Source organism: Boleophthalmus pectinirostris, unplaced genomic scaffold, assembly GCF_026225935.1.
Source record: "Boleophthalmus pectinirostris isolate CB_2022bp ecotype Guang Dong unplaced genomic scaffold, ASM2622593v1 HiC_scaffold_14, whole genome shotgun sequence".
Lineage (NCBI taxonomy): Eukaryota > Metazoa > Chordata > Actinopteri > Gobiiformes > Gobiidae > Boleophthalmus > Boleophthalmus pectinirostris.
Window position 1 is genome coordinate 18,947,436 of NW_026571047.1, and position 26,899 is coordinate 18,974,334.

The 26,899-nt window shown below is 38.2% G+C and overlaps 1 protein-coding gene across 1 annotated transcript in view; it reads left to right on the top strand.

The window, feature by feature from the left end:
- The window catches only part of thrab (thyroid hormone receptor alpha b), a 329,532-nt gene that overhangs the window by 158,038 nt on the left and 144,595 nt on the right, over positions 1–26,899 (top strand). The window lies entirely within an intron of this gene.

Below are 26,899 nucleotides of genomic sequence, written 5' to 3' on the forward strand. Positions count from 1 at the left end.
TCGATTTGATATAGTTCAGTGAAAAACAAAGGCTAAATCATGACTGTGATAGTAAGTCCATTAAGTCTGTGCAAAGTAAAGACGAAAAACACCCATTTTACTCAAAACAGTGAAAATGTCAACACAACTGTTGCTCTTACACAAAATTATTTAGTAAAATATACCAAAAGTTACTCTTGACGATTTATCGATAGAGCAACCCATGATATCAATAGTGTATCATCAAATTAAATGTGTTTTTTTGTTTCATTCACACATGTTAAACACAGACCCTGCATATTTAGGCTGCGTTCTTCTCTCAAACTGAAAACTCTCCACCTTGTGATGTCATGTGGTAATACAGGAAGTGCTCCACTGTGTTTTTAAACTTCATACACCTTCACTGCTCCTACAATGTGTGTCTTGCTCACAGTGAAACAGTTGCTATATCAGAGCTTACTGGTCAACTTTCTTATTTTGTTAAAGAATTAATGGCCCCCGTCAGTAGTACTTTGTTTAGCATTAGAAATAATGAGTGGGTAAGCAATAGTCAGCTCATATTAAACTAAATTAAAGTTGAAGCAAGTTTATTTGTATAGCGCAAAGTAATTCAAAGTGTTTTACAGTAAGAAAGAAAGTTTATATCGTATCATTTAATGTGATGATACAGTATTGATATCGTGAGCTGCTGTATCGATATATCGCCAAGAGTATTTTTTCAGTGCATTTTACAGAATTTTCTTGTTACAGAGCTACAGTTTTGTTGCTTGTTCAGTGGAAGGAAACTCTTATGCAACACATTTGACATTTTTACTGTTTTGATGATTAAAATGTTTGTTTTTCAAATGAACTTTGCACAAGAAGTGGTTTAACAGAGACTTTTAGTATCACAGCCATGATTTAGCCATATCGAATTGTTTTGAAATATACTTTATCAAATCGAAAATGCACTGTATCGAGATATGTATTGTATCATGGCCTATGTATTGAGGTATGTATTGTATAGGCAACTTCTTAATGATACACAGCCCTAAAGAAAGACAAACAAAAAAAAATCACAAACAAATCAAAACAACAATAATCAGGATAAAATTAACATTAAAAGCAAAAAGAAGATTTAAGATTAAGATTTAAACATGGTCAAAGTAGAGGTCTGTCTTAGATTGGTTCAAAATTTTAGCTGCATCAAACTGAAACACCGACACCCAAGTTGAAAAAAATTAATCCAACACTTTGCCTATGAGTGACTTCACAACTCGCTGTATTCTTGCAAAAATACACTTCCTCAGATAAGCTGTTTTCTCTGCTCGCAGCACGTCCAAGTGGATAAGAGCGAGCGCACATCTGTTTGTGCCTTCATGCTTTGTGTTAGCCCATTACATCACTGTGTAACTGGAGTCGCACAGCTCAGAACAGCAGTCTTTGGGCATAATTACTTAATGTGTATTGGACTTTGTGTGCTGTTATTTGAAAACCAGCGCTAATGCAACGCTCGCTAACGACTTGGCTTCTCCTCCACACAGGAAGCTGGCTGAAATATCATGATTGGTGTTAGCATTAGCTGTATTTTATCCAGTTTCTTTGACTCATTACGTCTTTCCAAATCGTCCTTTTTTTTCTTCTTCTTCTTCTTTTCTTGCCGTCCTTTTCTCACATTCCGGTTCTTCCCGTTGCCGGCACAGCTGGGGGAAATGGGAAGCACATGATTGCAGATTAATCCCTGTTTAAGTCCCGGCAGCATTAGGCAAAGGGAGATCATTCAGAGCGTCCTCGGCACACACAGAGAGAGAGAGAGCCCCTGGAGTTGTTTGGACAGATGTTTGCTGAAAAAGACTTTAATGGCGAAGAGACCAAAGGGGGACTGGTGTGACTCACATGTGGGAGAAAGGACTCTGGAGGGATGCTCTGTGCTTTATGGATGTATACGGATGAAACGTGCCACCGAGGGGCCTTGGGCTGTCAGGAAATCCCTTTTGAAGCGTGGCAACAATACTGGCATTTTGTCCGCTGAAATTCTCACTTCACACAATGAGCTGTTTGCATATTGAATTTCCAACTTGTAGAGTTTCAGTGAAGACCTCCATCAAAGAGTTTTAGTGTTATGTCATACCAAACACATATTTTTTAAAAGTCAGTACCAGGGATGTAACGATATCCAAATCTCTCGGTAGGATATTTATTACGAAATTTTGAAGAGGCTTATATAAACGTAGTTAATACACCTTGACAAGATTTTGGTGTGAGTTATTTCCATCATAATCCCAAGAATTCAATTAAAAACATATTTCTTCATGTTTTCTGCAGTGAAATGAATCATGGGATATGTAGTTCCCGATGTTTATAAGTTGTTGCTACTATAAGACCATGCATTTAAGCAAAGGAACTTGTGATTCGATATATTGTGACAGTCCATGATATAATTGAGAAACTTTTGATGATATCATATCATGATATTTCGGTTATTGTTACATCCCTAGTTGATATCCAATATTTGTCTTGCTGATGTAACTAAAGACTGACATTTTAGTAATACTGATACAAGTTTTAAGTTCAAAAACACATCTGATACTCTAAAAAAAAACTGGGATTGATCGGCACAAAAATTTAAAGGTGGACTATGTAACTTTTCCACTGGATGAGCCGAAATCAGCTTGTCTCCGTGGAAATCTCTAGAATTTTACACCATATGGCATTAAAAGAGACTAGGGCGACTTAAAAAATAAATAAAATCAGTGCCAAATATCAGCTAAATTTTCTATGTTGCGTTTCCCCCAATATGTGGGAAATGCAATACTGATACTGAAACTGATCTAGGGTGACCCGAGTTTCAAAATCAAAAAACTGGAACACTCTCGGTTTGTGATGGTTGGTCATAATAAAATTGTGAAACAAGTGTGTAATTAAGGAGAATTGCTCTGCACTTGATGAACATGTGACTCAGTATAGTCACATTTTCTTCAGCCTTTCTCTTTTTTACCAAAACAAATGTCAATTTATGCTTCTCTTTACTGTTGGCAGGGATCAGATTGGTCCAAAATAGGGACACCTGGGACATTTCTTGTATAAAACTGCGACAAATCACTGGTTTTGGATAAATCCGCTGGGACAGGAGACACAAAATTGAGACTGTTCTGGGTAAACAGAGACGTCGGGTCACCTTAAACTGATCCCAACCAAAACTGAATGTGCATGCCACAATAACTTTGGTTAGATTTACATAAAACCTAAAAAAAAGTGATAATTTTAAAGGCACAAGATAAGATATTAAGCTTTATTAGATAAGCTAGATTTATTAGATTTATTAGATAAGCTTTATTTGTCTCACAGTGGAGAAATCCCAGATGCTAATTGAGCACAGATGCTAAAATAATAATAGACTTGACTGTATAAGAGAGCGATAAATATGTAAAAATAGACAATAAACAGAAGTATGGGAGGTCTATAATTGAAAGTGCCAAAGCGTGTTGCCACTGGCCGTCGCTAATACTATCACAACATATTAAAATGACTAGGCGAGTGTGCTAATATGCTAGCATGTGGCTAACGTACAAACACTGGGGCAGTTTTATTAGATTAGCCTTGTTCTTTAGCGGCGGTGGGATAACCAGCTTAGAGAGGCATAAACGCCGTGCGCTATCACTGTCCGCCATCGTCACATGAGAAAGTGCTAAGCGGCCATGCTGAATCACGTTACCTTGGAGACAGCTGAATCGCCAAGATTAGAGGCTGTAGAAGATGCACATCCTCACTTAAAGTCGAGCGTCTGAGGTGTTAACAGCGACGCCACAGTGATTTATAAACCTTGTAAATACTTGACTTGAATTCCACTAATACTGCTATTTTGAAGTAGCAATATCAGCAGTATTTAAAGAAGGACTGTGTAACTTTTCTACTGGATAGTCTGAAACCAGCTTGTCTCCATGGTATGTGATTGCCTTGCTTCGAATGATCCACGGTATGGCATTAAACTGTTTTTTTTCCATAAAGACAAGCAGCTGGTGCCATTAGGTCAAGTTACTGATCAGCTCTGTGGAGAGGCAACCCCACTCACAATAAGAATGCAATGAATTTCTTAAACAATAAAACACCTGTAACTGAATAAATACAAGATAGAAAAATGCTGTACTAACTAGGGGTGTGCAAAAATATTGAAATATGGATGTATCCTATTGTTTCATGTGATGATACAGTATTGAGAGTATTTTTTGGCATACTTTTAGGGGTGTAACGATATCCAAGTCTCACGATACGATATTGTCACAGTGTGAACCTCACAGTAATATATTTATTGCGATATCGTGGGAAAGTTCACGATATTTTGGGGAGGCTCACGATTAGGAATGTAACAATATCCAAATCTCTCGGTACGATATTTTCACGATATACATCTCACAGTACGATATTTATTGTGATATTTTGTGGAGGCTAAACAGCTAAAACTGTTAATATGCAACTTTTTCCTCTTAAAATGCCTTGACAAGACTTAAGACCAAAGAATTAAGACTTAAAAGTGCTTATAACTGTTATTTCTTCTTGTCGTCTACACTGAAATGGAGCAAAGGATCATGGTCTATGTAGATCCCTTTGTCTCTTTTTTTTTTTTTACTTGTAATTTTTTTTTACTTGTAATTCGATATATTTTGATGGTCCATGATATTATTGTGAGAACTTTGACGATACAATATCATGATATTTCGGTTATTGTTAGATTCCTACATATTTTACTAAATTATTTAGTAAACAATTGAGTTTACAGTTTAATTTAACTGAACCGTATTGAATCGAAAGCTCACTGTATCGAAATATGTATCATATCGTGAACTATGTATTGAGGTATATATCGTATCGGCAACTTCTTAATGATACGCAGCCCTATTACTTACTGTAAAACAATCCAGGCAAAGCTATTACATCTACGAAAACAAACGCTTAGCCTGAAAAGTTACATAGTGCACGTTTAAAATTCCTTATTAACAATATATACATTCCCAGACATCGCCAATACATGTGCACTTTTATTATAGCAGGAAAAAAACTGTGTTGTATGCAATGGAACCAGAAGGGGGATATTTTAGAAGGTGCGTTATTCCCAGGAAGTGACTTTTTTCGGAAAGGGGCGGGGGTGTTGTAGACATTACCATCACACTTCGAGGGTCAGGGGCCGAGCGTGTAGTGTACTGTAAAAGTGTGTGTGTATCTTTAATGTGCGTGCGTATCTTTAATGCATGCGTGTGTGTGTGTGTGTGTGTGTTAAAGCGGGAGCCGTGGAAGGGTGTTGGGACGGGCGAGGGGGGGCGAGGGGGGGCGCGAGCACCCAACTCCCACTCCACCCCCCACCCGCTCCCCCCACCCCATCAGAGGGCTACAGGCAAGCATTCCTAACACCTCATAAATCTCACCTGGTGCAGCCCTATAGCCCAGGTCCTGCTGACATAGCCTTTAGCCTGCGTAGCATACACAAACATGTGCGCAAAATGTGTACCATGCACTTTTTTTTTTGGACTTTTTTTTTTTTTTTTTACTTGAATGTAGCCCGTAGCTCGCACCCAGATGCACTGTATATATGTGGTATGCGTTAAATTACACACAGCCAGTAAAGAAAGCAGGAGCCTAGAAGTCAGTCATGTCAACAGCGAGACTGAAATTGGAAAAATTGCATGATTTATAATCTGTCTTTCAGCGCCGCATGTTTCGTTGCCTATTGAAAACTCATACGAAGGAAAAAAAACTCCAAATATGATATAGTGACAAGCTTATTCATGTTTTTCTATAGGCTTACCGTAATGTTACAGTCCCCTAAGAAGCACCGACATCTGCTACTCACACTTACTTTTTAGATTAGGTGAAAAGAATAGTTTTATCTCCATTTCCTTGCCTCAAATCTTCTACGTCGGTTTGATAATGCCGATAATCCAAATGTATGAACTAAGTGTTGTGGTATTCCTGCGTAGAGTGAATGCTGCTTTCGATGTCAGCTGGTTTATTTGAGCCTCTGTGGATAAGATAAGAGATAATTTTATTGATAGCGCGGAAATTAAAGTGTTCCTGGACCTGCTGTGCAAACTGTTTTATTATTGCTGTATAATTTGATAGGTCACCTAATAATGTTTATTTATCTTTTATGGTTCGGGCTGTAAAATTGTTCAGTAGAGCTCATTGTGACAGGCTCATTCATGAAAAGACGTGGAGTTTTAAGTGTAACTCTTGCCGAATGTACTGTACTAATGGACTGAGATGTTACAAGGACACAAATAAAGACAGATGAGAAACGATAATATTGAAACTAATTTATACCACTGATAGAGAAACCAAAGAGCAGATTTAAACCAGAAATACTATTCTAAATCTACAATATTGTTAAAAAATCATGAGCTGCAGTGAATAAACCGCAAAATGAAATTCTTTTGTTAGTTTGCATCTGAAATGAGCCATAGAAGAAAATCTACACAAGATAAATCCTGAGGCCCAAAATATATTGTTCCAGTTTTCATATATTGAACGGTAAATCGATATAGTAATTATCCCGACATGCCTAACTGCAGTTATCCTTACCCTGTCCCCATAGAGTCTTACAGAGGTGGGACCAAGTCTTTGACCTCAAAACCGAGTCAAGTCCCAAGTCTAATACAGGCAAGTCCAAGTTGAGTCTCGAGTCACTGGCTCATAAGTCCAAGTCAAGTCAAAGTCGTCTGTTTGGAGCTTCAAGTCATTTCAAGTCTTTACACCAAAGTACCAAATACAGCTTAGATTTTTGTAATTTATATGAATTTTAAACTAAATTGTACATAAAAAAAAATCCAAGTATATTTATATATGAGTATTTATAGAGTACATAAAAGTTGTAGAAATGTTAATTTTTCCTTTTTAAATGTCTTGACAAGATCTTTGTGTGAATCATTAAGGTCAGAGCAGAAATAATTCAGATTTAAAAGTGCTTCTCAAGTCTTCTCAAGTCACAGACCTCAAGGCCCAAGTCACAGACTTCAAGGCCCAAGTCACTGACCTTCAAGTCCAAGTCAAGTCCCAAGTCTTAGTCCATTTTATCAAGTCAAGTCTCAAGTCCTAAAAATACTGTCTCAAGTCTGACTTGAGTCTAAGTCATGACTTGCAAGTCCCCACCTCTGAGTGTTCTATAAGGAAAGTCATTGGACATGTTTAGACCTGTTGTACCCTATGGATCTCAATCAAGATCCAAGTCTCCAAGTACAGCGTCCCTAAACCATGTCAACTAGACTTTTTTATTGTAATCTTTCATTAGTCCTTGTGACTTAAATCAATACTGAAACTATTTGTAACTGAAAACTGTTCAACCTTTAGAAAGCTGCTCATTTAGCCTTTAGAAATGTAGCTCCAGCAGAGTAGAGTTATTTAAGTCACTATGGGGTTACCGTCTTCATTGCAAAGTTGCTCTCCTTTAGAGAGATCCAGTTTGTTCCTGCTTACATACCAACTGTTCAGTTAAAAAAAACAACTACATGTTTCTAATTTGTTCAGCGTTTACTATCATGCATCACCATATTTTAACGAACTATACATTTACCATAGCTCATGAATTAAAATCTATGCTTAATTAATGCCTATTTTCAAGATGGTCGACTTGGAAACTAATTAATGTTATTTTTTTATGTCTATGTAAATGTTGAAATAACACCAAGAAAATCATGTCAAGTGAAGATTGCAATCTAGACTAATGGGCAAAAGTTATATCTGGGTGGGTGGTCTTACAGATGCATATGAATTAGTGGTCAGTGAATAGCTTTCCCAGTTACACATTACCACAAAAGCTGAATTGATAATAAATTGGCGTGTTCTTTTATAATTACAAAACGACATGACTGCAGTCTCATATTACCGGGGCTCACCTCTTTCTATAGAGTGAGCAAACACGCAGCCAGACAAAAACAGTAGAAGAAGAAACATCTCATTCTGTACTGTTGAAATGTAGCCCCCCCCAAACCACAAATTTACATTCAAAACAATACTAAACTGTTATTCAATTACATTAGAAAACACGACTCCATAATTTATACATTAGCTCTCGAAAATATATGTTCTCTAAAAATACATGATTTGCTACTGTAAACATAAATGATATCTTAGCCTAAGTAAATATGAAACCGCACAGAGGCTGCAGTCTTCAGTTTTGCGTTGCGGTGGGCACGGGTAGACTTCGGAGAGAGATCGAGGGAGGAAGCACGTCCTATTGGCCATGGCAGTAGCTCAGCGTGCTCCTTCCTGCTTTTGAAGACCTTCACCTCCCATACTGTGCAAAATAAAGCCCCCCGACCCAATTTTAGAAAGTACTTGGGCATGCCTGTTCACACAACTTAACATAAACAATTCCACAGCAACACTGAACGGTAGAGTCTCCCTTTGCCGGGTGATAGCATAGAAAATGAAGTTAAACAAGGTGATAAAAAGTGTGTATTCCTTACCAGAATAAAGTTCCAAAACCCTGTAATTGAAATTTAAAGGAACTAAGAGGCCTGGTATAAACATGGACGAAACAACATCTGGCAATAATAACGTGTTACTGACTCTGCAAATTAACTATCTTTATCTTCTCATCTTGTGTCCTCTCTGTTCTTTTTCACACTAGCAGCTAATTTTTGTTCAGTAAACAGTCTTCAAACTTGAACTAGATAAAGTATTTACAGGACAGTACAGTAGATTTGAGTAAATATCTCTACGTGATAAATGAACGACTAGTTTTGGCATTTTTTTTCCTTCTTTCATCCTCATATAAGCTAGACATTCAGTACAAATCCTCCTTTCCAGAGATACTTTTTATAACTTAATGAACTGTAGAGATAGGACCAGTATTTGCACTTTTTAACGAATCTGCAGATACCAATATTTTGTTTGGGCCAACCAGCATGCCTAAAGAAATTGGTGGTGCTAGCGGATGAGTTTCTACAAAATTTTAATCGGATAATTTGGGAACGTAAATATCCCTAAACATCTGCCCTAAATTTTGCCAGAGTTTGTCGGCCACTGGTTTCTATCAATTCTAAACAATCGGTACATTAAAAACAGTCAATTCATGCTGTACTGTACATTTCGTCGACTTAAAATATTGATATTTTTGACAAATACTAAAAACACAAGTAAAATAGACCTTCCACTTTTCTATCCCAAAGCCCCAAACCAGAGCATAAACAAACTCAGTGTCCAAGGAACATGTTTGTGCATGTCCCGAGAAGTAATGACATAAAAATTGTCATAGTTAAAATAATTCTATAAAATAAATACTGCTCTCTACACTACTTTCTTGTCGATGCAAACTGTTATGCATTTAGACGACTCAATAGCATGGCATTTTTGTACAGTAAAACTAGATTCAAACAAAAAAGAATGATGACATCTTAAAACTAAAGATAATTTTAGTCAAACAATTTCAAGATGTCTTATCAAAATGAACACTTCTTCGTATTACCGTGTCACTCTCCTCTCACTTCTCCTCATTGATCACCAGCTCACCAGCTCCAGTGTATTTACCAGCGGCTCCGAGGCTACGGTTTCCTGGCAAACATCTCGCGGGGCCTGGATAGAGTACATACTGTAAGATTTTTTTCCCTCTTTTTAGTCTGACAGGCGTGAGCTTAAAGGGCGATGGAATACATTAGTGTTAAGGTACACAGTGCAGAGCGGCTCACTCCGCTGGCCCGCTGATGCCTCTGACTAGCTGTGGTTATGTGGAGCTGTCATGCACAAGTAAGGCCCTATTTTGTGGTGGTTAGCAGGCAGGCTTTGCTAGTTTTTCTGCGCTCTTTGGTTTGTTTTGGTGGATGTCAGCTCCCCCGTTCACAGCCCCTCTCCTCCTCCTCTCCTCTTAGATGCTTATTTTAGCCTTTTGGCCTTCTATTCTCGGGGCTGGTTAGCTTTAAAGGCGCTCTAGCTGATTTTTATCTGACTTATTAAAAGTGAAAAACAGACACAGGTTATTTTAAATGATTTGCAGCGGTCCAGAGTCATTACTCACTCACCTTTATGCATTCAGAGCATCCTAATTATTCAATGTGATGAGATTATAAGAATGTTAAAAGGTGCACTATGTAACTTTTTGGTTCTGGGTTTGTCACGTGATGGTTTCTATGGATATTCTTCTGCCTAGAATGTTCCGCAGTATGACATTAAACAGCTCTATCTTACATTTATTCAGTTACAAGTGGGTTTATAGCTCAAAAATTATGGAAACTAAGAGGTGTCACAATAAACGCAAACGCCGCAACAAATACAAATGCGTCAACACAACTAAAAGCCACAACACACCAAAAAAGCCACAACACACCAAAAAAAGCCACAACGGAAATGACCGCAGGACTCTATTTTAATTCAAACGCTGCAACAAATACACAACACAACACAAATGCAAATCCCGCAACACATTAAAAAGCCACAACGGAAGTGACCGCGGGACTCTATTTTCCGTTGTAGTTGTAGTTCTTCTTCTTCACTTGCCTCTTGATCGGTCCGTCAGAAAATAAAGTCCCGCGGTCACTTCCATTGTGGCTTTTTTGGTTTGTTGTGGCTTTTTTTGGTGTGTTGTGGCTTTTTGTTGTGTTGTCGCATTTGTATTTGTTGCGGTGTTTGCGTTTGCTGTGACCCCTCTCGGCTTCTGTACAAAAATACCTAGAAAAACGGGTATTTTGTATGTGAGCAGCATTGCCTCTCCTCAGATCTGAGCTGTAACTTGTTCTGTTTTGGTTTCAATGACAACAGAAAGGTTTAATGCCATACTGTGAAACATTTCAGGCAAAGTAATAACATCTCCTTGAAGAAAAACATTTGACGGGCCCTCCACTAGACAAGTTACACAATGCAAGAGTGGAGTTTTGCTGTTATGGTAATGCTAACAACAATTAGCATGCTAGCGTACACTTTTTGATTCTTCCTTTAGATACAGACAGAATACAACATACTTATTTTGACCCCAAGAACTGCTTTTACAATACATCTACAGGGGCAAGTCAAATTCTATTCAAAAAATTGTGAAAAAAATCAGTTTAGCCTTTAATGAGCTGTTATATTAAACACTGTAGCGGAGTTGGGTTAGCCACAATGCTACCTGCGCTAGTGCCTGGTCAATACAGATGTGGGCTGCTACACATCTGCTTTTCGTCTGCTTGTCTCAGTCGAAGCTCAAGTGATTTTTAAAGGTTTTACGTTGGCCATGGTCTCTGTTTTATAACTTTGTGTTGAGTGATAACTCGCAATAAATTCTTGTTAACAAAATGTATGAAGAAAAGGTGTATCCAGGGATTCATCAGAACGTACACAACATCAGTATGCAAATCTCTGCGCAATTCTTTGACAAAAAATCACACTTATGTACACAAAGGTTGCTATTTCAACTACTACAACAGAATAATGTCACTGTGTCCTTGGGCAATTGCATTGGTGCTTTGAACCTGTAACCATTTTGTGTATGAATTATTAAACGAATCTATGCATATTTTTATAAACCAAATAATAACAAAATATAACTTTTTTTTTTATGAAGTAAAGTTTTAAAAGCACTACATAATAATTTTATTTACTGTAATTGTATGCTTTGTTGGCCACACTCTTCTCTAGGGGTGTGCAAAAATATTGAAATATTTATATATCGTATTGTTTAATTTGATGATACAGTATCGGTATCATGGGGCTGCTATATCGATATATCGCCAAGAGTATTTTTTTGTGTATTTGACTAAATTATGTTGTCATTTATGTTGACAACAAATGTTTGTGTTTCATATTAAATTTACACAAGAAGTGGTTTAATAAAGACTTTTAGTGCCACAGCCACAGTTTAGCCATTATTTTTATCAAATTGTATCGAATCAGTTTGAAATATATCGCATCGAATCATAAGCTCACTGTATCGAGATATGTATTGTATCGTGGCCTATGTATCGAGGTATGTATCATATCGACAACTTCTTGATGATACCCAGTCCTACTCTTCTCTTAAAAATTAAATTAAATTAAAAACCTGCTCAATGATTATACAATTTTGGTCTATTTTTGCAATTTTTTACCGCCTGACTCCTTGTTTTATCCTCACTGATAAGAGCATACGATAATTAGTGAGCGATGTAGAGTTTTGTTTCAATAAATGCCCAGAGGTCGTCAGAAATTTCACTTCGATCCAAATCACTCCACATAATGAGCCTGAACAAATAGGGCCCTCTTTAGCTATTGATGTAAGCGCTCGCTGTGGTGATGCCTAATGCTCATGATGGTGGGCTTCACTTCATCTGGACCCTCTCGTCATACCTCACCGTTCAGGCGCTCCAGGCTGCAGCACACTGACTGCATTCACCTCTGTGGGGCTGTTTTTAGCATGTACCTGTCCTCACTGTGCACTACACAACACGCAATCCCTCTGGACTTATCCTTTGACTGAGAATTCATCATACATGGCCCATGTCATATAAATTTAGGTTGTAAAAAGAAAAAAAAAAACACTTGCGGGGCTACCAAAATATTATGTTGAGAAATAGTCATATCTTGGTACAATATCAAAATTTTATTGCAATAATAATAATGTCTTAATACAGAATTTGAATATTATTGTTGTAAATTCCCCAGTAACTGTTAGTTCAGAAAGAGTTACAGCTCAGTTTATTTAGATCAGGCATTCATAGGCAGCTCAGGGGTCCTTGGGAGCACCATGGTAACGATGACAGCCATGTTGTTACTTGTGGACGAACGGCTGTAGCTTTTCATGTATTAACTTGATGGATGTACCTGATTGTTGATGTAAACTGTTTAACTGTTACTCATAGACCGATTATATGTGTGTGTGACTTCACTTAGGAATTTGAGTCAAATGTTCCTGTAGATTTAATTACCAGATGAAAAGAGTTCAGACGAAATCAGACAAACAGCTTAAGGCAGGGGTGTCATACTCAAATTCACAAAAGGCCAAAATTAAAAACTGGGACTAAGTTGTGAGCCAAACTAAATATATATTGAAAAATTTCAACAACATCTGCATGTTTTCTCTTCTTTCGAGATATGTAATGTTAAACCTTTTCATATAAAAATAAATGTTTAATAATAGTTTTGCTTAAACATTGAATCCAGAATAAGCATAACATAAAATAATAACACAATTTTAAATAAATAATGTCTCTATAGCCTAAGTCTGAGTTTGACATGTCTGGCTAAGTGATTGAAGACAGAACATTAAGGGCTCCAAAATATGTTCTAGTGTCCATTTCTACTCTGACTGAAGTATTGTCTGGATGAAGTGTCCCAGTACACATTCTACCGTCCTACTAGCTGTCTCCAACAATTATTCAGGTGCTGTAGTTGCTAAAAAGTACAATAAACTAAATAAACACTTTTCAAACTGTGAGTGGGGCTGCCTCCCCGCAGATCTGACCTGTGAATTACCCCAATAGAGTCACCGGGTTTTCTCTATGGAGATAGGAAGGTGTGACCACCGATGATAGGCTGTATTCACACTTCATCCAGTTTCATCGTGATGTAGACTTGGTTTGGGCTAATTCTGGTCTTGTCCAGGTTTAGTTCCATGTTTAGTATAGTCCAAATCCTGACGTTAGGGACGCACCAATTCAGCTTTTTCAGTTCCGATATTGATTTCAATACTATGGCTTTAATTATCTGCCAATACCCGATATCAACTGATACGAGTGCAGAGACTGAAAACAGCATTTATTTCCATTAAAATGTATGTAGATGTTAAATTTCTGTAAGTAAAAATCCACAACAATTCACAATTACAACATTCTGAGACTTTCTGGGCCAACTAGCACCAATAAATCATCTTACTACATCAACATGTCCAACCAGAATATCGACTGAACCAGTATTTGGAAGCCGATATCTGATCCAGCAGATTTTCCAGTTTTGGGCGCCATTATCCGATACCCGTACTTGTTCACACACCCTCGCAGGATGACTTTTTTGCCCTAGAGCGGCTCTGTGTAATCCAGTTCTTCCTATGCCCTGCTATGGTAACGACATTGTCTTCAAAGTAGTCGGCGAATGGGAGTGTGGCTCACGTGTGTGTGTGGAGCAGAAGGCTGAGCAGTCGTCTGGGTATCGTCTCATCAATCAGCTCGTAAACGTCATTACAAGGACCTGATGTGGCGGCACAGGGACAAATGCAACATGGCGGCTGGACTTTTATCCTCTCGGCGGGATACGGGTGGAGGTAGAACGCATGGAGCCTGCTTTATTTAAGTCACAACCCCTCGTGCTTTGGTAGTTTGTTTTTCTCGCCTGATAACGCGAGTGTAAAATGGAATCAAGCCTAGACATAACATTTTTTCTCCCTTTCCTTTCATTGTGTGGCCAAAATTTACACCTCCGTCGCGAGAAAGCGTTATTGTTTTAAACTTAATCATTCGCTTGACGTTTTGCAAAGAACCAGCTTAAGTTTTGAGCCAAACATATTATTGCTACAGAAGCCAGCGCTATATTTTCCAGCTGCCAAATTGATGCACGAGATTTTAACAACGAGCTATTGTAATTATTTTCTGTTTCTCTTTATAATAAGGCTTAAGTAGAAGTATAATCATTTTTTGCCCAAAGGAAAGTATTTGACAAGTGCTGCGCATAACATAACTTTGTTGAATATTTGAACATTAGCCTATTAATCAAACTCAGCACTTACTACTACTGCTTACACTGTGGCTATAACTTTCAACATTTTTATTTATTTATGGTCCCAACTTATTCCTCACTTATCTTATGCATTCTGAGCATTATTCCCATTCTGAGCGTCATTACCGTAAATTCCGGACTATAAGCCGCTACTTTTTTCTCACACTTTGAACCCTGCGGCTAAAAAAACGATGTGGCGAATATATGGAAGGATAATTTGTTTGGCAAGCGATATTGTCAGCGCACTCAAATAGTTTATCGCCGTGTGATAAAATAAGTTATGTTGCCAAAATGAACATTAGAGAGGGGGATACCCGTGTGTGTAAATGACGAGAAGAAACGCCTCAAACTTCAGTAGCCGGACATCCACTCATACCTGATCGATACACCTATCCCTGCCCCTGAGAGAGTCTGAAATCTGCTGAAATCCTCCAAGACACTGACATGATACAGACAGAACAGAGACTCTTTCTGCAGGAGACATGCATGTAGAGATTCTTGATCGTTTGATTGTGTTTTGAACAGTTATTTTGTGCTTCATACACACACCCTCCTCATAGAAACACACGAAGAAATGTAGATGATGTAGCTTTTAAGTTAATGGCGACTGATGTGGCTGTCGAAGAATAAACAGAGCTGCTGCATGTAACCTCGCATCAGTGAGTCGATGGTGAGAGTTTGGCGACGGCAGCGTGACGAACTGACTCTACGCAAAAAGATGACAAAATCTTTCAGAGGCGATAAAAGCAGACGGCCTGATCTTGAAAACGTTCTTGAAGACGTGAACACCTGTGGCTTATATTCAGGTGCGGCCTATATATGTACAATTTAAAAATTTAGTTAAAATTTTGTTGATTCGCCTTATACTCAGGTGCACTCAATAGTTTAGAAAATACGGTATTTCACAACTTTCAGAGACCCATGCTAATGTGCGTTTCCTGATTGTCATTCAATAAAAATGCTTTCTAATTAGATGTAGACAATAAACAATGGACCTATTTTGACCTATTTTGCTCAAATACGCACAAAAATATACAAAAATCAGGTACCGGCTCTTTAAGAAAACAAAAATTTCATAACATACGATTAGACTTTGACTGCAGTGTACACATCTACAACTATATTACTTTTAGTGGATACTGTTGGCAAAATCCGTACTCAATTACTTCTACTGTAGTATTTAAATATATATTACTCTCATAGCAATAAACTGTACGTGATTGCCTTATTCCTAGAAGTGCAATCATTCAAAAGTCAATATGGCCCACCTCTATAATTCATTTCAATCATTTGCCATTAAAATGAACCAATATTTTGCTGCCATTCAAACTGCAGCAGAGGTAGTGTAGGAGTTCACCAACACCCACTGCGAGGGGCTGCTCAGACGCTCAATAAATACCACATATACTCGCTTATACTTAATGACTTGGATTATGAGGACCACCCTGGAGCATGTGCCTGGCCCTTTGTCTATCTGTTTGATCAGCAAATTACCACCATAACACACCCACCCGTACGAACCAGCCGTGCCCAGGAGAGGGGCTTCACACTGGGTGCCCGCTGGTCCCCTCCCCCCTCTCTTTATGAAAATCCTCCATTTTTCTCATTGTCTTTATCCCTGGCCTCAAACCAAACATGACAGCTCATAATTTAAGGGCATAAAAAGCAGGACTGAATGAAAACGAGCGGTCTGAAATTTATGTCCGTCTGGAACACCGGGCCCCAAATCACAACTAATGACTTGTGCTTAAAACATGGAGAGTATGGTAGAGCTGCATGTATGGATTTCTGTGTTACGTAATATGTGTAATCAGGCCAGTTGGAGAAAATCAGATTTAAGTAAGAATATCAAAGAAAACATACCAATCCTCTTTGGGGATTTAGTAATATGAGATTATAATTTATAATATTTTAACATTTTGTTCTTTTTTAACTGCGATATTGATCGAAAACAGCTTATTAATAGAAACAGTTCCATTGATTTCATGTTCTAAATGGCTCAAACGCCTCTTCATAGTGTCCATAGTAACATTTATTTGTCTATTTGTGCTGTTTTTGCTTAGCCTGATTCATCAGCCGGTTTCACTTTGTGGAAACCGTCTGACCTCGCAGTGTTAGAATTCATTTGCTCGACGGTAGACAGGTACATTTTTATTTAACCAATCGCTGCCATTTTTTGTCGTGACGTATGTAAGGCAGCAAAACCTGTAGGAAGAAGGGCAATAACGTATTTCCCCTTGATGAAATTCACCAAAATTTCTCTTTGTTTCGGGTTTAAATCCTCAATCTCGGGAATTGTTGCCAACACAGAATATATGGCTCTTCGCTGATTGGCTGGTGCCTGGACTTGCACTTCTGGGGTTCTTGCAAACCGTCTAGTGTATTCTGAATTCTGATCTAGTCGCTGGAGAGAAATTAAATTGAGCGGAGACACTAGGTGGTGCCAGTTTTTGCTTGTAAAAAAAAAAAGAATGCCTCTGCAAAAGTAAAAAGTGAAGTAAAAGTAAAAGAAAGTAAAAGTAAAAAGAATTTCATTTTTGTTTTTTCCAAAATCTGTTTATTTGACTTATACAGAAAACAAAATTTACTCACAAATTTTACTTACTTTACTTTATCATCAATAGTAAAAAAGTAAAAAGCACAATCTCCTTTTATAACAAAATTACACACACAAACACACACAAAACAACTACACCGACACTCTCCATCCAAATGACAAAAAAAAACCCCGAAACTCATTATACATTCTGACATCTTCATAAGAATTTCAGTTTTTCAACCCAAAATAATGCATTTGAAACCACATGTAAAAGTACCCCGAGGTTGTACACAATAGAGCAGTGTTACTTCCAAATACTATTACTCAACTACTACAAATATACAATTGTAATTAAAGGCTTTACTCAAATAATGCAGCCTCACTATGTCTGTCTATCTATGGTTGTTTTTGTAGCTTGGCAGACACATGCTTCCTTCACCATGGCCAGCAGAAATAGAAGTAGAGGTTGTGGTCATTAAAAATACAATACTCATATGTGTTCCCCGGGCCTGTTCCAAACAAGCATGTCTCCCAACGTCGAGGGACTTTGATTTGTTGGGCATCTGGGCTTCTGCAACCACAATGCCTCTCTTATAATGAGATGTTTTGACCACCGGGCGACCCATTTCACTGTAACCCAAAGAAAACTGCGCCACGGCAACTGTACCGGAGTAAATATTTCATGCCGTTTAGATGTAAGTTTTATTAGTTTTGCATATTTAAGGTAGTGTTCGAGGAATGACCGTGCGATGGGGACAGTGCAATCCCGGCGTTCGTGTTTGACTGACAGGTCTAGTCCCGCTTTTTGTTTATTTAATCAAACATTTTCTTACTGTCAGCAGGGCTATTTTTGAGTCGCGCGGATCGTCAGGGGACAGTAATTTATAATGACATTCATACAGTTTTAGTGGTAACTACATTAGCGAATCATATGGGTTCAATTCAATTACATAATGACCAGTACATTCACTATCTTGCACATTTTTTGCAATACAACAGCTTGGTCAGTCTTCTTATAAACATTTTATTGTCAAGCTATAATTGGCAAGTGTCTCCATTGTAAAGGACTGAACTCAGAGTGGGAATCTTATTGTTAATAATGTATAAGTTTAAATGTAAAAGTTCTATTGATTGAGCAACAGACACTACTGAGTTGGATTTATTTCGGAACGGGAAGGACAGAAAGTAGGATAGATAGGAAGTAACCTAACACTGTTGCCATAGGACGTATTGATAAAGATACTGAAAACTGTGCCAATAGCCTCTTCTAGCTCCAAACATAAACAGGATGAGTCTTGCCCAAGGACACAACAACAACATTTACTGTCTAGAGCTGGGATTGAGCCACTTTCCTTCAGGTTATAAAACAATTTCTCTCCCACCTGAGCCACCCAAAGCCAGTATACCTTCCTCAAGTCCTCAAAACATAAAAACATATATATATATATTTTTTTGTCTATAACTTATGGTCTATACGTTTTCATTTTACATCATGAACTGAAAGTGCAATTGAAACTTAAAAGTGTCGATTCAAGTAGGCCAAACTCTACTATTTCGAGTGTGGAGCCATTGTGACTTGCACCTACTTTGTATCACCTTTCATTTTTTGGGTCAATTCTCCATTTCCAAAAATAAGTCTGTTAAAAGCCACATTCTCCCTCTCTCTCTCTCTCTCTGTCTTTCTCTCTCTGTCTTCTTGCTCTCCGTCTCTCGTGCTCTCCCTCTTTTTCTTACTCCTTCTTTCCCTCCCCCTCTCTCTCTCTTTCTTTCTGTCTTTCTCCCTACCTCGCTCTCTCTCTTTCTCACCCCCCTTCCCCTCTTTCTCTTGCTCTCTCCCTCCCTCCCTCTCTCTTCTTCTCTCCCTCACTCTTGCTCTACCCCCCTTTCTCTCTTTCTCTTTATCTCCCTCCCTCTTTCTCTCACACCCCCTCGCTCTCTCTGTCACTGTCTCTCTCTGCCTCGCTCTCCCTCCATCTCTCTCTCTCCCTCTTTCTTTCTCTTGCCCCCTCACTCTTGCTCTCTCCCCCTCCCTCTCTCTCTCCTTCTCTCTTTCTCACCCCCCTTTTTCTCTCTCTCCTTCTCTCTTCCTCTCTCTCTCCTCCCTCTCTTTCTCTCTCCCTCTTTCTCTCGCTCCCTCTTTCCCTCCTCTCTCTCTCACTCCTTCCCTCTCTCGCTTTCTCACCCCCCCTCCCCCTCTCTTTGCCTCTCTCCCTCCGTCTCTCTCCTTCTCTCTCCCTCCTCTCTCACTCTCTCTGTCTCTCTCTCTGTTTCTCTCTCCCTCTTTCACACCTTCCCTCTCTCTTTCCCTCTCCCCCTCCATCTCTCCCTCCCTCTCTCTTTTTCCTTTCAGCTCTGCAGAAACCCAGCCGTCTCTGCTCGCTTAATTAACATAATCAATGAGGACTTGGCAACCATCGCTTCCTCCCTCCGCCGCTGCACTGTCGACTCCACTCCCCTCCACACCCCGAGGGGAAAGAAAAAACTATTTCCCACTTTTGGATCGGAATCTTCTCGGAAAGATTAAGGTCATTACCTGGCAACAAAACTCGGAATCCCGCTCAATGCAGTTCAGTCTTAAAGTGCGTATGACAGCTCCGAATACATATTTCAATAAAACTTAGACAAATATATTTCAGATTTCACTTCATATTTTGCCATCTGGTTTTCAGTAGTTTGACAGTTTTGGAGATGTTTATAATTCCAAGTTCCTGGTTGGACACAGGAGCAGATATGATATATATAGAGGTCATTCCATAAGTGTTACCTAGCAACCATAATGTTAATAAGGACCCAGACTTAGGCCCCGTCCACACTAGTACGTATTTGAATCGTTTTCGTTGTGGATGCAGTGTTCGTTCACACTAATCTGATTGAAAACGGCTCGAGAGACGGAACGATCTGGTGGCGCCAGCTCCCACGAATTCATCTGAGTACAGATCTGATCCAGCACCGTGTGGACGCCTGAAAATGCTGATACACTGATGTAGGTCTATGCACCTCAAAGTAAATCACCGCCAAAATACTAAAAGAACAGAATATATGTCCATTCATATTTACGGTCTATGTGTATGACCTGCAGACGTATAATCTCTGAAAAGTTTAACATGAACCATCTCCATCGTGACAGAAGCACAGAACAGACTCACCATCAGCAGAACACCCCTCTGTCACAGAAAGAACACATATAATCCACTGAGTCATGTCCTTTAGGCTGACAGAAGCTGAACCACATCAGCGCACAATAGCAATAATAACAATAATTATGTTTTACATAAACAAAAATTTAAAACCACATGGCTAATTTGCATAAACTAAGCGCACAAAAGAGACAGCTCGCTATTGTGCCCTGATGTGGTTCAGCTTCTGTCAGACCAAAGGACACGACTCAGTGGATTATATGTGTTGTTTCTGTGACAGAGGGGTGTTCTGCTGATGGTGAGTCTGTTCTGTGTTTCTATCACTTTGGAGATGGTTCATGTGAAACTTTTCAGAGATTATATGTCTGCAGGTTGTACACGCAGACCGTATATATGAATGGACATATATTCTAGAATCTTAGTGTTTTGGCGGTGAATTACTTCGTGGCGTATAGACCTACATCAGCATATCTGCCGGATCAGATCTGTACTCCGATGAATTCTTGGGAGCTGTTTTCAATCAGATTAGTGTGGACCAACCCTGCATCCACAACGAAAAGGACTCGAATAGGTACTAGTGTGGACGGGGCCTAAATTGCTCATTAGTTTTGATTATATAATAGAAGTAAATGACAGCTCGTTTATTTTGTTAAGCTGTCACAGAAATAACTTCCTTACACGTAAATTGTTCCTGTGGCATTTTCCATGTTGTTGACATTTTTAGAACCTCTACTTCCTGCATTTTTGTACTTTTCTTTGCAACATTTCTTCACAAACTACCACTTAACTGATGTAAAACTGTGATAAATACCCACCACATGCACTATTCCGGCCAACACAGTCACAATTATAAAAACATGAAAACCTGTCGTGTGCACTTTAAACTTTCACCTACATCATGTCCTTAAGAAAGCAAAACAAACCTCCCCATAGCTGAATTGCGTTTCCACTGGGGCTTCTAACTCAGAGGTGGTGACATATATTTATCACCAATTCATAAGTTTTTTATAGAAGATTTTCAGACATATATTTTACACAGGCTCTCATTCGCTTTTATAGCTTCCAATCTCGTCTGCAGTCGTGCCTTGATGCTTGACAGAACTCAGCTGAGGGTTCGAAGCTGGAAATCCCCTTTAGTGGTCCCAGCGCTAGTGCTATGTGTACGCTTTACTAAAAAAGTCACGTTTTACATTTCCTTCATATAATTTTATCCGGTATTAACCTAACCTCCGGGCCACCTCTTCCAACCGCAGCGCAGGTTGTCCAAATTTAGATCATTAGACAATATTTCTCTTAACTATCTCCATCCCAGCTTCTGTTTACAGTTTATAATGGGCTATTCAATCTGGCTATAGGTTGGCGGTGTGGTGAGGGAGTAGTGGAGGTCTGTTGGAGGTGCCCACTGTGAGCTAAGTGTGTGGTTAGAAGGGAAGGGGAATGGTTGAAGCCACAGAGAGTACAAAAACACTCAAAATTTCAGAGTAAAAACCTCTTTGTATAAAACTAGGATATTCCATCTCTAAGCTTCCTATACAGGATTAGCGTTTTATTTCACAGCGGTTTTCCCCTCTTTATTTATGTATGCTCTGTTCTGCAGGTTTAAATGGGTTATTTAGGCTAGACATTACAGATGGAAAGTCCTCTCTTTGGATCGGCCTTCTGTCTCAAACTTGGTTATTAAAGGTGCGCCGTGTAACTTTTCTGGTGGAGGATTTGTCACCTCGCTTGTTTGTTTTAGTTTTTCTTAACATGTCCACAGTTTGGCAGTGAACTTTTCTCTCTTCACCAGGCCGAAGTCACAGGTCAGATCTGTGGAGACAATAAGAATACAGAGATTTCAAGGTATTTTTGAGCAATACACACTGCAATAAATGTTGGTAGATAAAGTTTAATTCCATACTGTGGAACATTTCAGGGAATGAAATAACATCCTCTTGGAGATAATTGGTTCACAAGTGGCTGACCCCAACCAGAAAAGTTACATAGTGCACTTTTAAAGAGAGAATGATCAAATCTATGCACTGTTTTTTTAACACATTTAGTCAACGTATATAAACTCGGTAACACTCGGTGCACTTATCTAACACCCTGCTAATTTTCATAGTTGTAAATGGCTGTTATTTTGTCATTAATTAATTAAAATTTTAATTAAACAATAACTGAAATATTGTGATATCATATTGTCAAAGTTTTCACAATAATATCGTGGACCATCACAATATATCGAATTACAAGTCTCTTTGCTTAAATTAAGAGTTATGGTGCAGCAATAGACAGAGAACTACATAGACCATGATCCTTTGCTCCATTTCAGTGTAGACTACAAGAAGAAATAAAAGTTCTAAACACTTTTAAGTCTTAGTTCTTTGAATTAAGTTTTGTCAAGGCATTTTAAGAGGAAAAAATAGCATATTAACAGTTTTGTTTGCCTCCACAAAATATCACAGTAAATATCGTACCGTGATATGTATATTGTGAAAATATCGTACTGAGAGATTTGGATATTGTTACATCCCTAATTATGAGCCTCCCCACCATATCGTGAACTTTCCCACGATATCGCAGTAAATATTGTACCATGAAGTTCATACGTGACAATATCGTATCGTGAGACTTGGATATTGTTACACCCCGATTAATTAGTATTTATTCAGCCCTTATTAATGTCTAATTCCTCATAAGCTTATTCTGCTATTACATGTCCCTATTAATACACTAATACACTAATAAACTTTTGGCAATAAGTGTGTTGTTAGAGACTAGTAGCACAAGAAATGTAGTTTTTACTTATTTGTGCCAAAAGCTTTTTAGAATCATAAATCACGGACAAAAATGGTCTACTATCATATTAATAAGCAGTAATAAGGAGTGTATTAATAGGAAAGAGTTTGTAAATGTCTAAGCAGATTAATCTTTATGATGAATTAGGCATTAATAAGGGCTAAATAAACACTAATAAATACAAATTAACCATTTACAACTATGCGAATTAGTGGGTAGTTACATATTAACATGTGCACTCTAAAATAAAGTGTTACCATAAATTCATACCTGAAATCCCTGAACTTTCTGATCTGTTTCCCAGTTGTTGCCACATTTACAGTCTTCTGATTTAACTTAACTTTTTTCTTAACTCCCAGTTTGTTATTAATTGCTTTGAATCCTATTGGCTGTGTTTCCAAAACTGAATTTCTTAATTAAAATTCTTCAAAATATCTTCAAATTATATCATTTTGCTCATGTTTCCATCCAATATTGCTATCTTTTAATTGATACTATTTCTGCAATGATGAATGGATTAACAGATATTATTAAATCACACTGTCAATAAATAACTAACTAAATAAAAATGCTATTACTCTAACCCTTTATTCATACATATTCTCTCTCCAGAAGTCTTCAGTCACCAAATTTCAACTTTTATTTAGTTAAAAATGTATTAAATCCGGTTCTTAACCACTCACCATTTCGTTTATTCCAGCTCTACTTTCTTCCACTTTTATATTTCATGATAAATGTGTCTACTTACTCACCCAATAAGCCCACACTTGTCATACTTGTTGTGCCTTGTTAAGACCAGTCATGTAGTGGAGAAATTTCTCAATGATCTTTAGTTGCAAATGAAAAGTGTGCGGATTTGTTTTGGCGTGAGCGAGTGTGTTGTGACATAGCCAGTCACTCTTGGCAGCTCTCCTGTGCACAGTGTGTCTCCTAATTCGCTGACTCTTACTCTGGTGTGTGAGAATTTGTGTATTTTGTGTTACTTTTTATGAACGTGTGTGTATGTGGGTGTGTGTACGGTCACATAACGCCGAATCAAACCTCTAATTGCCTGGGCAGAAAGGCCAAGAGGAAATCGGTGCCAGCAACCTCAGCGAGCGTTTTTAAAAAGTGGGCGTGGTTGGGGTATGTGCCGCTTTAAGCCAATCGCGTTACGGGATTCACGAAACCAGGAAGTTGTGGTTTTTGGAAGCACGTGCTCGCTCCGGCATCGAGGGAGAAGGGAGAGAGAGGAGACATGGGCGGACAGTTAAAGCTTCAGGCTGTTAGTACGACAAAAAACTGGTATTAGAACTGAATGTTGGGAAAAAAATATGCACTATAAAGAAAAAAGTCAACAAAAAAGCCCCGTTGTGTAACTTTTTAAGTCAAAAATAAGCTAAAATAAAAGCATGTTTGGAAGTTTTTATTGCATTTACTGTGAGCAGGCTTGCATCTCCACAGATCTGACTCTTACTTGGCCTTCTTTTGGCTGTAATTTTCCACACTACGGCATTAATTGTGTGGTTTTAACTTTCTATTTTGATTGAGTCATGCAGAAAGTTACGTAGTGTTACTTTAAAGCTGCACTGTGCAACTTTTCAGTGAGTTACGAGTGTCGGTCACATGCTTTTCTCCATGGAGATGTTGTTGCTTTGTCTGGAATGTTTCGCAGTGTGGCATTAAACCTTTCTATCTTCATGGAGACCAAACCAGACCAAGTTACAGGTCAGATCTGTGGAGAGGCGACCCAGCTCACAGTCAGAATATTGTTTTTCTAGGTATTTAGGAGCTTTAAAACTGTAAGGTAGAGCTGTTTAATGCCATACTGTGGAACTTTGCAGGCAGAGCAGTGACGTACATCCGTAGAAACAAAAAGGTGACGGAGCCCCAACCAAAAAGTGACACAGTGCAGCTTTAACTATTAGTAACATAGTAAAAAATATGAATAAATGATTGAAATGAAAATTCAAATAAGCCTGCAGTATTTAGTGTTGATAGTGAGCACATTCGCTTTGATGTAAATGTCATAAATTAGAGTCTTTGTATTCATCTGGCGTCGTTAAAAAGGAGAAAAATAGTCTGGGGTATTCTGTGGTAATTTTATTCTCATGTTTCACATTGTTACCCGGGGAACAAACGCTAGCTTCTGCTGTAATGTCCGCCTGCACACTTCTATTGTTGGCTAATGGAGCGGGCCAGGATAAAGACACCATTCCCTACAGACACATTACAAACCACCAGCCTCCCCAGTCACAGACCCAGACGCAGGCCTGAATGACTCCACCAGTGCTTCTCAAACTCTGGTGCATGGGCTTCCTGTTGATGGTACTCAAAAGTCTTAATTTGGTCGTTGGGAATTGTTGGGACCATTTGGTTTAAGTCTTAGTTTAGACCTAGTTAAGACTTGGTTTAGTACTAAGAGAGAGAGATGTTTTTTTTTTTTTTTGTCTATAGTGGGTTGTTTCTGAATACGCTCTGACTTTTTTTTCTTATTATCTTTATACCCAGATAGCAATTTTTTTCTTAAATATATTACACTATATCACAAACATATTACACTATTTTCTGATCTTTGTTATAATGTTGGTTCCTCTTAGAAAATATACCTGGAGTTTTGTTTTATTCTCACGTTTAACGCACCAATCTTGCATATTTAGTTTAGTTTTTCTCTCAAACTGAAAACACTTCCACCTTGTGATGTCATGTGGTAATACAGGAAGTCCTCCACTGTGTTTTTAAACTCTATACTCTCTGTAAACTCTATACCATGTCAGACTCAGGCACCAAATTTAGCCCACGATACAATTATATTTGGCCCACGAGATCATCTCAAATATGTATTAGAGCTGACCGCCAGCTACAGATAGACTATAGAGACATGATTTATTTAAAATGTAGTTATTATTTTATCTTATGCTTGTTCTGGATTCAATGTTAAAGCAAAACTACTTTTAAACATTTATTTTAAGAAAAGGTTTAACGTTACATATCTCCAAAGAAGAGAAAACATGCAGATGTTGTTGACATTTTTCAGTAAATATTTAGTTTGGCCCACGACTTAGCCCCAGTTTTTAATTTTGTCCCTTTGTGAATTTGACTTTGACACCGCTGCTCTATACACTAGAATAATTTGGATAACTTACAGCCCTGGAATCACCAATATCTATGAATTTATGATAAAACGTCGCTGTTAACTTAAAAACTACCACTGCATGACATCATAAGGTGGAATAAAGTGTTTTTAGCTTTGTACATGTACAAATTAATAATAAACTGATTACTCAAACATGTGAATGAAGCAAAACACAACTCCAGGTATGTTTTTATGAGGTAACAACATCATAACATGGCTTAAAACTCATTGAGACAATTTTTTTTATTTAGGACCGTTAAAGATTCACTCTGTACGTTACAGGTGGAAAATCCGAAACCTTGTATTTTTCCATGGAGATGTTCTGCCAGAATGTTCCACAAAATAGTTTAAAACGTAGCAATCCCCATGGAGACCAACTATTTTTGGCAATAAGAACACCTGGAATTAGATAAATGAAAGACAGATCCTGGCAATGCAATAACATTTTCATGAGACGAGCAGATGATAGATCCCCTCCGTAGAACCTACACAGACCACCGTTAAAACTTGAAAATTTGAAAATCAATTGAATTTATAGCTTTTTATATTTCTAGTGGGTGTCTAATATATTACATTTTAGATTTACTTTTACTTATTAGCTGCGCCTGGGAAGGTATTAAAAATGGCGGGCGATCCTTTGGGAGCAGTCTCATCTGAACCAAATTAAAAACTTCCCTGCGCACAGCACCGCTACAGCCTCCTCCAAAATTAACAACAGCTTTA